This window comes from Bos indicus, chromosome 12 (genome assembly GCF_029378745.1).
Source record: "Bos indicus isolate NIAB-ARS_2022 breed Sahiwal x Tharparkar chromosome 12, NIAB-ARS_B.indTharparkar_mat_pri_1.0, whole genome shotgun sequence".
NCBI classification, from domain to species: domain Eukaryota; kingdom Metazoa; phylum Chordata; class Mammalia; order Artiodactyla; family Bovidae; genus Bos; species Bos indicus.
In genome coordinates, this window is record NC_091771.1 from 50,267,510 (window position 1) to 50,283,601 (window position 16,092).

At 39.4% G+C, this 16,092-nt stretch overlaps 1 protein-coding gene across 6 annotated transcripts in view; it reads right to left on the reverse strand.

The window, feature by feature from the left end:
* The window catches only part of TBC1D4 (TBC1 domain family member 4), a 210,753-nt gene that overhangs the window by 143,009 nt on the left and 51,652 nt on the right, over positions 1 to 16,092 (reverse strand). The gene's annotated exons all lie outside the window — the stretch shown is intronic.

Here is a 16,092-nt window from a genome sequence, read left to right on the forward strand (position 1 = left end):
AACTTCCACCTTACTTCCCTGGTGGCTCAGATAGTGAACAATCTGCCTATAATGCAGGAGCGTGGGTGCGTACTAAGTCTGACTCTTTGCAACTCACTGGACTGCAGCCCACCAGGCTCCTATGTCCATGGGGATTCTCCAGGCAAGAATACTTAGCGAGTTGCTGGGCCCTCCTCCAGGGAATTTTCTCAATCCAGGGATCGAACCAGTGTCACTGACAGGCGGGTTCTTTACCACTAGTGCCCCCTGGGAAGTCCGTAATGCAGGAGATCTAAGTTCAATCCCTGGGTCAGGGAGATACCCTGGAGAAGGGAATGGCAACCCACTCCAGCATTCTTGCTGGAGAATTCCGTGGACAGAGAAGCCTGGTGGGCTACAGTTGGTGGGGTTGCAAAGAGTCGGACACAACTGAGCCACTAAAACACATTGTAATACACAAAGACCTTATTAACACTTAGGGGGTTAATATTGCTGATCTACATCCATTGTGAACTGCTGAGCAAAGATGAGTCCATCTGTCCCCTGACCTCAAGGAGTTCCTTGGGATGCTGTCTGAAAAATACAGTATTAAGGGAAAAAAAGTCAAAATAATTCAGGCCTGAAATCAGAAAGCCACTGCTTCTGGGACAACTACAGGATAATATTAGAGCATCCTTTTTTTTTTTCATAACCAAGATGAGAAGCTGTAACAAACAACACCAGATAACTATTTCCTTTATTTCCATCTTAAAATACCCTTTGATAGCATGTTTTCTATCATCTATTTATAAAGCCATGATCCATTAATCATTTCAAGTGGAAAATTAATTACTTTTGGATCAGAAGAAAAATCAGAAGTTCCTTTGAAAACATTGAAAATTTCTACTGTATATTTTTCATTATCAAAGAAAATTCTTTCAAAAGTTCAATCCTTTCCAATATTTAAATCCATCTTTTAAAAATTGCTATACTTCTATTACACATTTATCCAGTTATCTTTTATAACTGTCCAGGAAGACAGTGAAAAGGACCTTTTCTGGGCATTTATGTTAAAGGTAACATCAATGTAATGTGTCTTCTAAGAAAAATAGTCTTTTCTAATAAAAATAAGGATGGAGGGATCTTCAATGCATTTCTAAATGTCACAGAATAGGAGATATTTAATGTGATACTTTGTCTATAAAGGAAAATACAGAATTCGGTCAACTATTTTCAGGTTTTAAAATAATTTTTGCTTTAGTGTTCCATCAGTTTGTAGGTCTAGCCACCATCTGTTTACCAGTTTTCCTTTAATTTACCTTATAGTTTTAACTCAAATTATATTTTCAAAAAGTCAGGCCAATTTTAGAGCTGCAATCCCTACTAGTTAGACTAAATGACCTAATTGACAGAGAAAATGTATTATAATGAAATTATACCATAGCTAATCTTGGGAGGGAAAGTTTCAAAAACCAATAACACTCTAAATTAGAAACTAAAAACATTAGTCCCAAGTAATAATCACAAACTAGATCTACACAGGCAGCTGGTATTTGTCCTCAGTCAAGAGAAAGTTGCTACCATTTTATTGTAATTTTACCTATATTAACGCTTAATTTATATGGAAATCTATATATTTAAGGGTCTCTTCTCTGTTTAAAGCTAACTGGTAAGTTTTAGGGAAATATCTCAGTAAATCTCCATATAATTGATTTCCAAAAGAAAGGGACACAATAACATGTATATTTTCCCCCTGGTTAATACAGCAGTAAGAACACAAGGAAGCACTTAAACAAGAGGTGATTGGTCAGGACTAGTAACTTGCTACAATTTATGAAAGAGAGAGGGTTTTCTTTTCAAATTGAAAAAATAAATATATAAAAAGGCAATAAAACTGTAAAAAAGAAAGGAAATTGAATAACCAAGTTGGAGGGGGAATAAACCCAAGCAGGTGAAGACATCAATCAATTCCAGACACTATTTACTCTACAATTCTAGGTACTGAAGGCTGGGGAAGGAAGGTTTCTCTGTGAGACCATAAACAAAAACTTACATGATCTAGTAACGCCATAGCTACTTCTGCTCAGTCTCCATTTTAAGACTTTTCTAGTATAATTCCTTTGGGAGCAGGTCTTTACTTAATTTTTATACCACAGGTTTTATTCTCTCTCAATATAAATTAATTTTTTTTAAATTACAAAACATTGATCCAAGAACACAGTCATTTAATAAATTTGAAATCTTTTAGTTATATTGGCTTTTTTGCAATGACCTTTTAAAAATTATTTTAGATAATGCTTAAGGCAAGTCATTTTTTCAAAACTAACACAGTGATTGATTCCTGTCACTACATGATTTCACAAGAAGCATCAGGCATACAGCTAACAACTGAGTGGAGGTTAAGCTTTTTGTTTGTTGTGTTTGGCTACTGCTAACCCTGTGATTCTAGACATATTAGAATAAACACATATAAATCAAATAATGCTTTTCTTTGTCACCTCAAATTCAAATCCATTTCTGAGCAACACTAGTTGAGATTCTAGGAACTACTCAGCCACTGGCTCAAGTTCTTACCTCATGGAACAAATGTCTACACAGGCTTGAAAGCAGTCTTGCTCAACCCCATGGCTGGTAATAACCACAAAAGGCTTTTGCTTGTCCAAAAACTACATCAAAGGGGAAACATCCCCAAATCAAAAGTCTTTAAACAAAAGGAGAAAGAGTGAACATCGGCAAAACACTAACTTTGAAGTACCATGTACATCAACATTATTAAGACAAATCTTTCAAAGTAGCCCATCAACCTCACACTGCTGTCACCCACTCTTGAGGCTTGAGCCTGGCCCCTGCTGCATAGAGACCTCATGGGCACTTGCCCTTACTCCCACATTCACCTTCTCAAATTACTCACAAACATCACTCTCCTCCAGACTTGATGATCACGAAAGGGGTGGGACCACTGGTCTCATTCATCTTTGCATCCACTACAGCATTTATAACAGTGCTTTATTCACAATTTAAATAACTTTCTGTTGCTTAGAAGAGCAAAAAGAAATGCTAAATTATGTTTCTCCTAATAATTCATTTTGTGAGCTGTTCATCAATTGCTGATGCACTTTGGTAAACACCCCCCTAATAGTTTTGAAGTAACTTAGAATGCACTCCTAATAGTGTGTGTGTGTGTGTGTTAATCACTTAGTCGTGTCTGACTCTTTGTGATCACATGGACTGTAGCCCACCAGGCTCCCCCATCCTTGGGATTTTCCAGGCAAGAATAATGGTGTGGGTTGCCATTTCCTTCTTTAGCAATAGGAAAAAGAGCTGAACAAAAGTATGAACCACAAAAATAAAGTCAGGAAGCAAATAATATAAAACTTGGTTTTTAATACTTGGTATTCTCTATAGGTATAAAAACCAAAGATTGCTAAAATGCAGCCTTTATTAAAGGAGTACCTCAGTACTGTTTATTATAGTTTGGGAGGGTTTATATTGTCACCCTGCTTATTTAACTTCTATGCAGAGTACATCATGAGAAACGCTGGGCTGGATAAAGCACAAGCTGGAATCAAGATTTCCAGGAGAAATACCAATAACCTCAGATATGCAGATGACACCACCCTTATGACAGAAAGTGAAGAGGAACTCAAAAGCCTCTTGATGAAAATGAAAGAGGAGAGTGAAAAAGTTGGCTTAAAGCTCAACATTCAGAAAATGAAGATCATGGCATCTAGTCCCATCACTTCATGGAAAATAGCTGGGGAACCAGTGGAAATAGTGTCAGACTTTATTGTTTTGGGCTCCAAAATCACTGCAGATGGTGACTGCAGCCATGAAATTAAAAGACGCTTACTCCTTGGAAGGAAAGTTATGACCAACCTAGATAGCATATTCAAAAGCAGAGACATTACTTTGCCAACAAAGGTCCGTCTAGTCAAGGCTATGGTTTTTCCTGTGGTCATGTATGGATGTGAGAGTTGGACTGTGAAGAAAGCTGAGTGCCGAAGAATTGATGCTTTTGAACTGTGGTGTTGGAGAAGACTCTTGAGAGTCCCTTGGACTGCAAGGAGATCCAACCAGTCCATTCTGAAGATCAGCCCTGGGATTTCTTTGGAAGGAATGATGCTAAAGCTGAAACTCCAGTACTTTGGCCACCTCCTGCGAAGAGTTGACTCATTGGAAAAGACTCTGATGCTGGGAGGGATTGGGGGCAGGAGGAGAAGGGGACGACAGAGGATGAGATGTCTGGATGGCAACACCGACTCGATGGACGTGAGTCTGAGTGAACTTCGGGAGTTGGTGATGGACAGGGAGGCCTGGCTTGCTGCGATTCATGGGGTCGCACAGAGTCGGACACGACTGAGCGACTGAACTGAATTGAACTGAACTGGGAGGGTTTTGCGGGGTGTGGGGCGGGGGGAGGGGAGGACAAGGAGGAAAACAAGCAAAGCTCACACTTTACAGTGTAAAAGCTTCTCCCAAGAGACAGATCTGAAACATACATCTGTTTTGTAGCATTCTACACTAAGGTCTGATGTTAACTACCAAATCAGACTTTTTAAGGAGGAAAATTTGAGAATTTACCTAGGAATCTGTCATGTGTTTTGCATATCCGTCCAGCACGTTTCTGCTCTATCCTTACTTTTTAAAATCATATATATAATAACAACTATTGGAAAACCGGAATGCTGTTTACTGATCTGAATCTATAAGAGAGTTTCCTTAAAAAAAAAAAAAGTCAGGAATTAATGTATAACCATTGCATTTAACTCTTATAAAGAAAACTAATATTCTTAGTAAATCACTCTGTGTATAGAATCAAAGACTGAACAGCACAGGAACAAAAACATAATAGGCAAATGAGAAACAATTTTATTCCAAAGTAATTTTGGAGACACAGTTCCCTGAATGAGTTCATTGGTTCACTCTGAAATGGAATCATACAGCACAGGAGGCAGTATTACAACGCCTTTGCCTTCTTGGAACAGAGCCTGTCACAAACACCCACAGGGCAGATGGAGAGAGAAGTAAATAGGAGAACACAAGTTGTCACTGAGACCCTTTTCATCACACATTTCCTAGGGCTCCCATATTTCCAACCATTACAACTTTGGTCTTTAATGGCTAACTTTAAGAAAAATAATGATAATCGGTGGCCCACTAGCTAAAAACCGAAGCGTCCTAAAGATAAGAATACATTAACTGTGGAAACTGCCACTGCTGAATCACCTATCACCAAATCTCTCATACTACATGTCCAGATTACCATTCAGTTCAGTTCAGTCACTCAGTCGTGTCCGACTTTTTGCGACCCCATGAACTGCAGCACGCCACGCCTCCCTGTCCATCACCAACTCCCAAAGTTCACTCAGACTCATGTCCATCGAGTCGGTGTTGCCATCCAGCCATCTCATCCTCTGTCGTCCCCTTCTCCTCCTGCCCCCAATCCCTCCCAGCATGAGTCTTTTCCAATGAGTCAACTCTTCGCATGAGGTGGCCAAAGTACTGGAGTTTCAGCTTTAGCATCATTCCTTCCAAAGAAATCCCAGGGCTGATCTCCTTCAGAATGGACTGGTTGGATCTCCTTGCATGGAGTCAAAGTGGTGTCAATCCTAGCTTTGCGTGAGAAAGTTTTTGGTGTTTCATTCTTAAGCATCAATGAGAAAGTAAAACTACCACACCATGCCTTCATATCATAAAATCACCCACTAGAAAAAGGAACTCAAGGAAGGTTAAGGAGGTTGAAGTCTTTTTCCTGCAAATAAAAAGGGGGACACAGAAAAGATTTGTACCTGAAGAGTCCCACAAGATCTCACTCTGTTTCATTTCCACCCCGATTCTCAGAGCTTTGGGGAGAACTGGCAGAAAGAAAAGGGTGAAGTCATATTCTGAGGGGTTTGCACAATTTGCTTGCCAGTGGAAAGATGAAGAGGAGGCCAGGTATCTTCTCCTGCAAGAACTCTGAAATTACAACTCACTGCTGAACAACCATCAACAGGAGAATGTTGGATTCCCACCAAAAAAAAAAAGATACCCCACATCCAAGGGCACAGGAGAAACCCCAGCAAGACAGTAGAAGGGGCAATATCATATTTAGAATCAAACCCCATACTTGCCAGAGACGCTCGGAGGGCTCAAACAAAACCTTGTGCACACAGGAGACCCAACAGAGACTGAGCCAGACCCGTCTTTGAGTGCTTGAGTGTCTCTTGTGGAGGTATGGGTCAGCAGTGGCCTGCCGCAAGGGCAGGGACTCTGGGTGCAGCAGTCCTGGGTGTGGCATAAGCCCTCATGGAGGAGGTCACCATTAATCCCACCATAGAACTGCCGAGCAGATGATCCACCAACTGCAGAACAATTATACCAAACAAATTCTTGCACTGTTAAGAAAGTTCTAGGACCCACAACAGATTTCCCAACCTGGGGGTCTGGCAAAGGGACTGAGAACCCCCAGGGAATTTGACTTTGGAGGCCAGTGGGATTTGATTACAGAACTTCCACGGGACTGGGAAAACAGAATCTTGGAGGGCACAAACCTTGTGCACACCAGGACCCAGGAGAAAAGAGAAGTGACCCCACAAAAGACTGACCCAGACTTGCCCATGAGTGTCCCAGAGTCTCCGGTGGAAGCATGGGTCTGTGGTGGCCTGCTACAGGGTCGCAGGCACTGAGTGTGACAGTGCACACATAGGACCTTTTGAAGGAGGCCGCCACTATCTTCATTACTTCCACCATACTTTGGTCTCTGGCCAAAGAGCAGGGAGGGAACACAGCCCCGCCCATCAACAGAAAATTGGATTAAAGATTTACTGAGCATGGCCCTGCCCATCAGAACAAGACCCAGTTTCCCCCTCGGTCGGTCTCTCCCATCAGGAAGCTTCCATTAGCCCCTTATCCTTATCCCTGAGAGGGCAGGCATAATGAAAACTACAATCACAGAAAACTAATCAAAGTGAACACATGGACCACATCATTATCTAATTCGATGAAACTACGAGCCATGCTGTGTGTAGGGCCACCCAAGATGGACAGATCATGGTGGAGAGTTCTGACAAAATGTGGTCCACTAGAGAAAGGAATGGCAAACCACTTCAGTATTCTTGCCTTGAGAACCCCATGAACAGTATGAAAGGCAAAAAGAGATGACACTGAAAGATGAACACTCCAGGCCAGTAGGTGCCCAATATGCTACTGGAGAAGAGTGGAGAAATAACACCAGAAAGAATGAAGAGATGGAGCCAAAGCAAAAACAATGCCTAGTTGTGGATGTGACTGGTGATGGAAGTAAAGCCCAATGCTGTAAAGAGCAATATTGCATAGGAACCTAGAATGTTAGGTCCATGAATCAAGGCAAATTGGAAGTGGTCAAACAGGAGATGACAAGAGTGAACATCAACATTTTAGGAACTAAAATGGACTGGAATGGGTGAATTTAACTCAGATGACCATGATATCTACTACTGGGGGAAGAATCCCTTAGAAGAAATGGAGTAGCCATCATAGTCAACAAAAGAGTTCAAAATGCAGTACTTGGGTGCAATCTCAAAAACGACAGACTGATCTCTGTTTGTTTCCAAGGCAAACCATTCTATATGCCCCAACCAGGAATGCTGAAGAAGCTGAAGTTGAACGGTTCTATGAAGACCTACAAGACCTTCTAGAACTAACATGCAAAAAAGATGTCCTCTTCATTATAGGGGACTGAAATGCAAAAGTAGGAAGTTAAGAGCTACCTAGAGTAACAGGCAAATTTGGCCTTGGAGTACAAAATGAAGTAGGTCAGAAACTAACAGAGTTTTGCCAAGAGAACACACTGGTTATAGTAAACACTCTCTTCCAACAACACAAGAGAAGACTCTACACATGAACATCACCAGATGGTCAATACTGAAATCAGACTGATTATATTCTTTGCAGCCAAAGATGGAGAAGCTCTATAAAGTCAGCAGAAACAAGACCGGGAGCTGACTGTAGCTCAGATCATGAACTACTTACTGCAAAATTCAGACTTAAATTGAAGAAAGTGGGGAAAACCACCATACCATTCAGGTATGACCTAAATCAAATGTATAATCTTATGATTATACAGAGAAAGTGACAAATAGATTCAAGGGATTAGATCTGACAGACAGAGTCCCTGAAGAACTATGGACAGAGGTTCCTGACACTGTACAGGAGGCAGGGATCAAGGCCATCCCCAGAAAAAGAAATGCAAAAAGGCAAAATGATCGTCTGAGGAGGCCTTACAAATAGCTGAGAAAAGAAGAGAAGCGAAAAGCAAAGGAGAAAAGGAAAGATATAGCCATTTGAATGCACAGTCCAAAAGAACAGCAAGGAGAGATAAGAAAGCCTTCCTTAGTGATCGATGCAGAGAAATAGAGGAAAACAATAGAATGGGAAAGATCAGAGATCTCTTCAAGAAAATTAGTGATAACAAGGGAACATTTCATGCAAAGATGAGAACAATAAAGGGCAGAAATGGTATGGACCTCACAGAAGTAAAAGATATTAAGAAGAGTTGGCAAGAATACACAGAAGAACTGTACAAAAAAGATCTTTACGACCCAGATAACCACAATAGTGTGATCACTCACCTAGAGCCAGGCATCCTGGAATGCAAAATCATTTGGGCCTTAGGAAGCATCACTATGAACCAAGCTAGTGGAGGTGATGGAATTCCAGTTGAGCTATTTCAAATCCTAAAAGACGATGCTGTGAAAGTGCTGCACTCAATATGCCAGCAAATTTGGAAAACTCAGCAGTGGCCATAGGACCGGAAAAGGTCAGTTTTCACTCCAATCCCGAAGAAAGGAAATGCCAAAGAATGTTCAAACTCCCACACAATTGCACTCATCTCATGCACTAGCAAAATAATGCTCAAAATTCTCCAAGCCAGACTTCAACAGTATGTGAACTGTGAAATTCCAGATGTTCAAGCTGGATTTAGAAAAGGCAGAGGAACCAGAAATCAAATTGCCAACATCCTCTGGATCATTTAAAAAGTGAGAGAGTTCCAAAAAAACATCTACTTCTGCTTTATTGACTACGCCAAAGCTTTGACTACGTGGATCACAACAAACGGTGGAAATTACTTAAAGAGATGGGAATATGAGACCACCTGACCTGCCTCCTGAGAAATCTGTATGCAGGTCAAGAAGCAACAATTAGACCTGGACATGGAATAGCAAACTGGTTCCAAATCAGGAAAAGAGTACATCAAGGTTGCATATTGTCACCCTTCTTATTTAAGTTATATGCAGAGTATATCATGCAAAATGCCAGGCTGGATGAACCACAAGCTGGAATCAAGATTGCTGGGAGAAATATCAACGAGCTCAGACATGCAGATGATACCACCCTTATTCAGAAAGTGAAGAAGAATTAAAAAGTCTCTTGATGAAAGGGAAAGAGGAGAGCAAAAAAGTTGGCTTAAAACTCAACTTTTAGAACTAAGATCATGGCATCAAGTCCCATCACTTCATGGCAAATAGATGGGAAAACAATGGAAACAGTGAAAGACTTCATTTTGGGGGAGGCTCCAAAATCACTGTAGATGGTGACTGCAGCCATGAAATTAAAAGACACTTGCTTCTTGGAAGAAAAGCTATGACCAACCTAGACAGCATATTAAAAAGCAGAGACATTACTTTGCCAACAAAGGTACATCTAGTCAAAGCTATGGTTTTTCCAGTAGTCATGTATGGATGTGACAGTTGGACCATAAAGAAAGCTGAGAGCCAAAGAATAGATGCCTTTGAACTGTGGTGTTGGAGAAGACTCTTGAGAGTCCCTTGGACTGAAAGGAGACCAAATCAGTCAATCCTAAAGGAAATCAGTTCTGAATATTCATCGGAAGGACTGATGCTGAAGCTGAAACTCCAATACTTTGGCCACCTGATGCAAAGACATGACTCATTGAAAAAGACCCTGATGCTGGAAAAGATTGAAGGCAGGAGGAGAAGGGGATGACAGAGGATGAGATGGTTGGATGGCATCACCGACTCAATGGACATGAGTTTAAGCAAGCTCTGGGAGTTGGTGATGGACAGCGAAGCCTGGCGTGCTGCAGTCCATTGGGTCACAAAGAGTCGGACACGATGAGTGACTGAACTGAACTGAGAAAAAGGATCAAGCCTATAACAGACATCAAGTCCCTATTCATAGTTTGTGAATATCAAAAATATCACAGCAGTAATTTGCTCAAACTTGGCATTTTGTGTGCCTTTGCATGTGTGTGGATGCATGCTTAGGGATAGGAATGCACATATAAATGCATAAACATAGAGGAAAACAGTGCAAAGAGGCAGAAGACATTTATTCATATTATAATGTCCATTATCAAAGGTCATGGATGGAAAAGAGCAAATATGCATACATCTTTATATCATTTCACCATTTCATCATGTACCATCACATGGAATAAAGAACACAAATAGCAAATGTTGGTGAGGATGTGGAGAATTGAAAACCCTCCTACATTGTTGGTGGGAATGTAAACTGGTACAACCGCTGTGTCTAACAGCATGGAGGCTTCTCAAAAAACTAAAAACAGAAGTACCATATGATCCAGCAATTCCATTCCTGTGCATATATCCATAAAAAACAAAAATACTATTTCAAAAATAGTTCATAGAAGCCAACGTAGAAAAGCAACCTAAGTGTCAATCAACAGATGAATGGATAAAGATTAAGTACATATATGCAGTGGAATATTACCAGTCATAAAACAGAATGAAATATTGCCATTTGCAGTAACATGGATGGAACTGATGGTATTATTCTAAGTGAAATATATCAGACAGAGAAAGATAAATATTTATGATATCACTTATATGTGGAATATAAAAAAAAAAAAAAACAATAAACTAGTGGCTAGAACTAAAAACAAGCAAACTCAGAGATATAGAGAACAAACCAGTAGTTACTAGTGGGGAGAGGGAAGAGAGGAGGGGCAAAATAGGTGTAAGAGATTAAGAAGTACTATGCATAAACAAAACTACTATGCATAAATAAAACAAGCTACAGGATATATTGTACAGCAATGGGAATATAGCCAATATTTTATAATAACTATAAATGGAGTATAACCTTTAAAAACTGCAAATCACTATATTGCATTCCTATAATCTATATAATGCTGTGCTGTGCTAAGTCGCCTCAGTCATGTTGGACTCTTTGTGACCCTACGGACTGGAGCCCACCAGGCTCCTCTGTCCATGACATTCTCTAGGCAAGAATACTAGAGTGGGTTCCCATGCCCTCCCCCAGGGGATCTTTCACACCCAGGGATCAAACCCATGCCTCTTATGTCTCCTGCACTTGCTGGCAGATTCTTTACCATTAGTGCCACCTAGTAAGCTAGAGCCACCAGCGTCCCTATAAATTAGGAAGCCAATTTATATAATATTTATTATCAATTAGGGCTTCCCTGGTGGTTCAGATGGTAAAGAATCCTCCTGCAATGTGGGAGACCTGGATTTGATTCCAGACAGCTGAATGAAGATGCGTCCTCTTCAAATGCCAGCTCTCCACTGGCAGGTTCCCTTTTGCTACTGGCTGTAAATGTCTTTTTTTTTGTTTTTTCACCTTTTGACCAATGAAGAATTGGTTCCATTTCACTGTGCCCAAGAATTTAGACTGGTTTCTACAAAAACTGTACACAAGACATAAAATCTAATCATTCTTATTCTGTTCAATGGCCAATGCTCATTTTCTAATACCATTTTTCATCTTAATAAAATATGTATAGAATATATCAGAAACTATAACAGTGCAAAATTAAAGCAAACTACAATATTTGAGGACAATAAAATTTTGATACATATTCTTAAGTATTACTTTTGTTTAAATTATCTGTCTGGTGATAAAAATTCAATTCTTGAAACTGAGGTATTTTGTGACTTTTCCAGGAGGGCTCACTAACCATAAGTATGACATTCATGGCTGTAAATTTTAATTAATAGTAATCTAAGAGTATTCTGAGCAACCTAAAATATTAATTATTGTTTTATATACTCTGAAGAGGAGCTCTATGATAACTAGAAAGGATAGTCTCAAGAGAAAATTACCATACTAAAGAAGAAACTGAGATTATCATATTAAGCGAAGTAAGTCAGAAAGAGAAAGACAAATACCACATGACAGCATTTCTATGTGGAACCTAAAACATGCCACAACTGAACTCATCTAGGAGACAGACTCACAGACATAGAGAACAGACTTGCAGTTGCCAAGGGAAGTGGGGTGGGGAAGGGATGGATTGGGAGCTTGAGATTAGCAGACACAAACTATTATATATAGAATGGATAAACAACAAGGTCTTACTGTATCGCACAGGGAGCTATATTCAATATCCTGTGATGAACCATAATGGAAAAGAATATGAAAAAGAATATATATATATATGTGTGTGTGTGTGTGTATACACACACACATATGTGTAACTGAACCCCTCTGCTATACAGCAGAAATGAACACAACATTGTAAATCAACGATACCCAAATAATATAAAAATTTTAAAAAGAAACTAAGAAAGTTCCCTTTTTTTTTTTTTTTTTTACAAATAAGCCTAAGAGAAAATACAAAATTGATTGGAGGAATTACCAGATTAAAAAAATTAAATGTCTTTTAAAGTGATCAATAAATGAACAAATGAGGTGGTCAAGGGACAGGTTTCAGAGACAACTCTTTTAAGGTGGAACAATGCAATTCTAAAGCTATACGGCAATTACAGATGCCACACCAGAATTCTACCATCCTGCATCAGGATTCCTACCACTATCCCCTGGTCACTTCATTCATTAGGTAAAATTCTTAAAAGCATATTGAGTGGGGAGGTCCTACTTAAGAAAGGGTACACATTTTCACTACAAACCTCAAGACTGATCATGCCATCAACACTGCCTTTAAAACTCCAATGTGAAAATAATTCCATCACCCTGTTAATCAAACATCAATAAATCAAGTTATCAATGTTTATGGAAATTGGTTATTTAAAGAAATCCTGTATAGCAATTTACAGTGACCTTGAATATCTTTCTATAAAATGAATAGTCTCCATTGTAGAGGGAACATCAGTGATTGAAAGAAAAAAATCAAGCCAAGCAAGAATTCTGTGTTCTGATCTCAACCCTGTCACTGAAGCTGCTGTGTGATCTCCAGCATGAAATTTAACTCTCAGACAAAATCTATTTTCCTATCTATAAGACTGAGATAAAGACATTCATCATGACTACTTACCTGGCAGTTGAAAGATTCATATGACATGACTTATAAAAAGGTGCTTTAAAAATCATATCCAAATATATTAGCTACTACTTTCATTTCTTTCTAGAGTTAAAGCAGATTAAGATAGACTGTCAAAGAGAAATACTCCAATTTTGATGCCTGAGCAACTACTGAATTGTTATCCCATGCCAATGTCTAAAGAAAATTGTATAAGAGTAGAGCAAATAGATTCAGGGAAACCACACTGCGGAGTAAGAATCTATAAAGTCAGTGAAGTATCATAATAAAAAGAATCAATATCTTTTAACATTTTATATGGGATTTCTAAGTCATCATTACTTACTATTTCTTACTTACTTACTTACTATTTCTTCTATTACTATTTCTTGTCTATGATATCCTTAGGTTTGATGATGTTTTCTTTCAAGTAACATAGCACACAAAGTTACAAGTTTATAAATGTCTTACCCTACTCTTTAAAGTAAGTCAGTATGGAAATCAACAGCCTAGAGAAGATAAAGGAAACCTCCCCTTCCATAAGGTATCTTATCTTATGGAAGATATCTTCCATAAGAAGATAAAGCAAACCTCCCTTTCCATCACTGAAAGCAAACCTTACTTCCACCTGATCACAAAAAAGAATCCAGTTGCACAGCTCAGTTAGTAAACCCAAGGTCCTACCATGGGACAGAACTTCTGGGCTGTGTTTATAAAACAATGTTCATCGCAGCACTGTCTATAATAGCCAAGACATGGAAGCAACCTAGATGTCCATCAGCAGATGAATGGATAAGAAAGCTGTGGTACATATACACAATGGAGTATTACTCAGCCATTAAAAAGAATACATTTGAATCAGTTCTAATGAGGTGGATGAAACTGGAGCCTATTATACAGAGTGAAGTAAGCCAGAAGGAAAAACATAAATACAGTATACTAACGCATATATATGGAATTTAGAAAGATGGTAATAATAACCCGGTGTACGAGACAGCAAAAGAGACACTGATGTATAGAACAGTCTTATGGACTCTGTGGGAGAGGGAGAGGGTGGGAAGATTTGGGAGATTGGCAATGAAACATGTAAAATATCATGTAGGAAACGAGTTGCCAGTCCAGGTTCGATGCATGATGCTGGATGCTTGGGGCTGGTGCACTGGGACGGCCCAGAGGGATGGTATGGGGAGGGAGGAGGGAGGAGGGTTCGGGATGGGGAACACATGTATACCTGTGGCGGATTCATTTTGATATTTGGCAAAACTAATACAATTATGTAAAGTTTAAAAATAAAGTAAAATTAGAGAAAAAAAAAAATACCCTGTTATATAAGACAAAAAAAAAAAAAAAAAAACAATGATCCAGGCTTAACCCAGCACTTTCAGGATCTTCTGGTCTGACCTTGCACATCCAAAGCTTCAAGGCGAAACAACTGTGGTGCAATGTGTCAGGACTTCCATGCGTAGGAGTTTATAGTTCTGTCAGATAAGAAAGTCTAGACAATTTTTCTTCAAAAGAAATCCCTGGTAAAATAAAAGTTATCAATTTAAATGACCCCCAAATCTATTTATGGTTAACTGCTCTCAAAATGAAAAAAGAAAATCTCTGGGCCAAACCAGAAAAAATGGGGGTTGGGGGGAACCTTAATATACTTGCTATAAAACTGAATGCTGGTGACCTCTCTAAATTCATATGTTGAAACCTACTCCTTCAACATGATAGTATCTGGGAAGTGATTAGGCCTCATGAGGCTCTGCCCTCATGTGTGAAGATACCCCAGGGAGGTTATAGTAAGAAGACAGCCACCTATGAGTTCCCACCTGGCAGAAATGGCAACAATGAATCTGTCACCACCTTGATCTTGGACTTAACAGGGACCAGATTGCAAGAAAAAGGTTTGTTATTTCTAAGCTACCCAGTCTATGAAATTTTTGTTAAAGCATCCTGAATGGACTAAGACAACTGTGAAATGCAAAGACAATCCCTGAAAAACCACAGGTTGAGAACCCAGAGAATGGAGTAGTCCTGAAGAACTTGTAATCTATACAATAAACTTCCCCCAGATGGGGCTTTCCTGGCGGCTGAGATGGTAATACCAGAATCTGCCTGCAGTAATGCAGGAGACCCAGGTTCAATCCCTGGGTGAGGAAGATCCCCTGGAGAAGGGAATGGCAACCCACTCCAGTATTCTTGCTTGGACAATCCCATGGACAGAGGAGCCTGGTGGGCTACAGTTTTGGGGTCACAAAAAGTTGGACATGACTAAGTGAGTAACACATTCACTTTCACTTTCACTCTCCCAAAATACCCTTATGGAGAAGGAGGAGAACTAAAATTAGTCTTAGTTCATATAGAATGATCAATATTGGCTAAAGGTACTTCACTCTAAATCTCCAAAGACTGAGCAGAACAGTTTATTCATTATTCTATGAGTGAGCACCCTGGTGAAAATAAAATTAGAACAAATGAATGTGACAGTGGAGAATCTGAGTTTACAGGGAACATTCTCAGAGTATCTGTAGCTATATCTTATCACGGATTTACTCTGTAACTGGAAATTACAACACTTTATTATCTGGATGAAGAGATGACAAAAATTACACTTTAAGTTGGAAGACATTCCTTTCTCACTGTGAAACACACATGTCTTTAAAGGCTGAACACTTCCTAGTCTGCAAATGGAGTTTAATTTAGCGTGGTTTCATTGCTTCAAAATGAAATAAATGGGATTTTGTGACTTCTAAACTAAAGAAGCCATTTCTCTACTTTGTTCCCTCACCTCACCTAAGCACACACTTCACATCTCTTTTATTTCTTATAGCCCCATCTTTTTTCCAGGTAGAATCAAAGAGTCACCATGTGAATTTAGGAAAGAGGTCATTACAAGGGCTTTTCTTGTGAAGTGTTGTTTT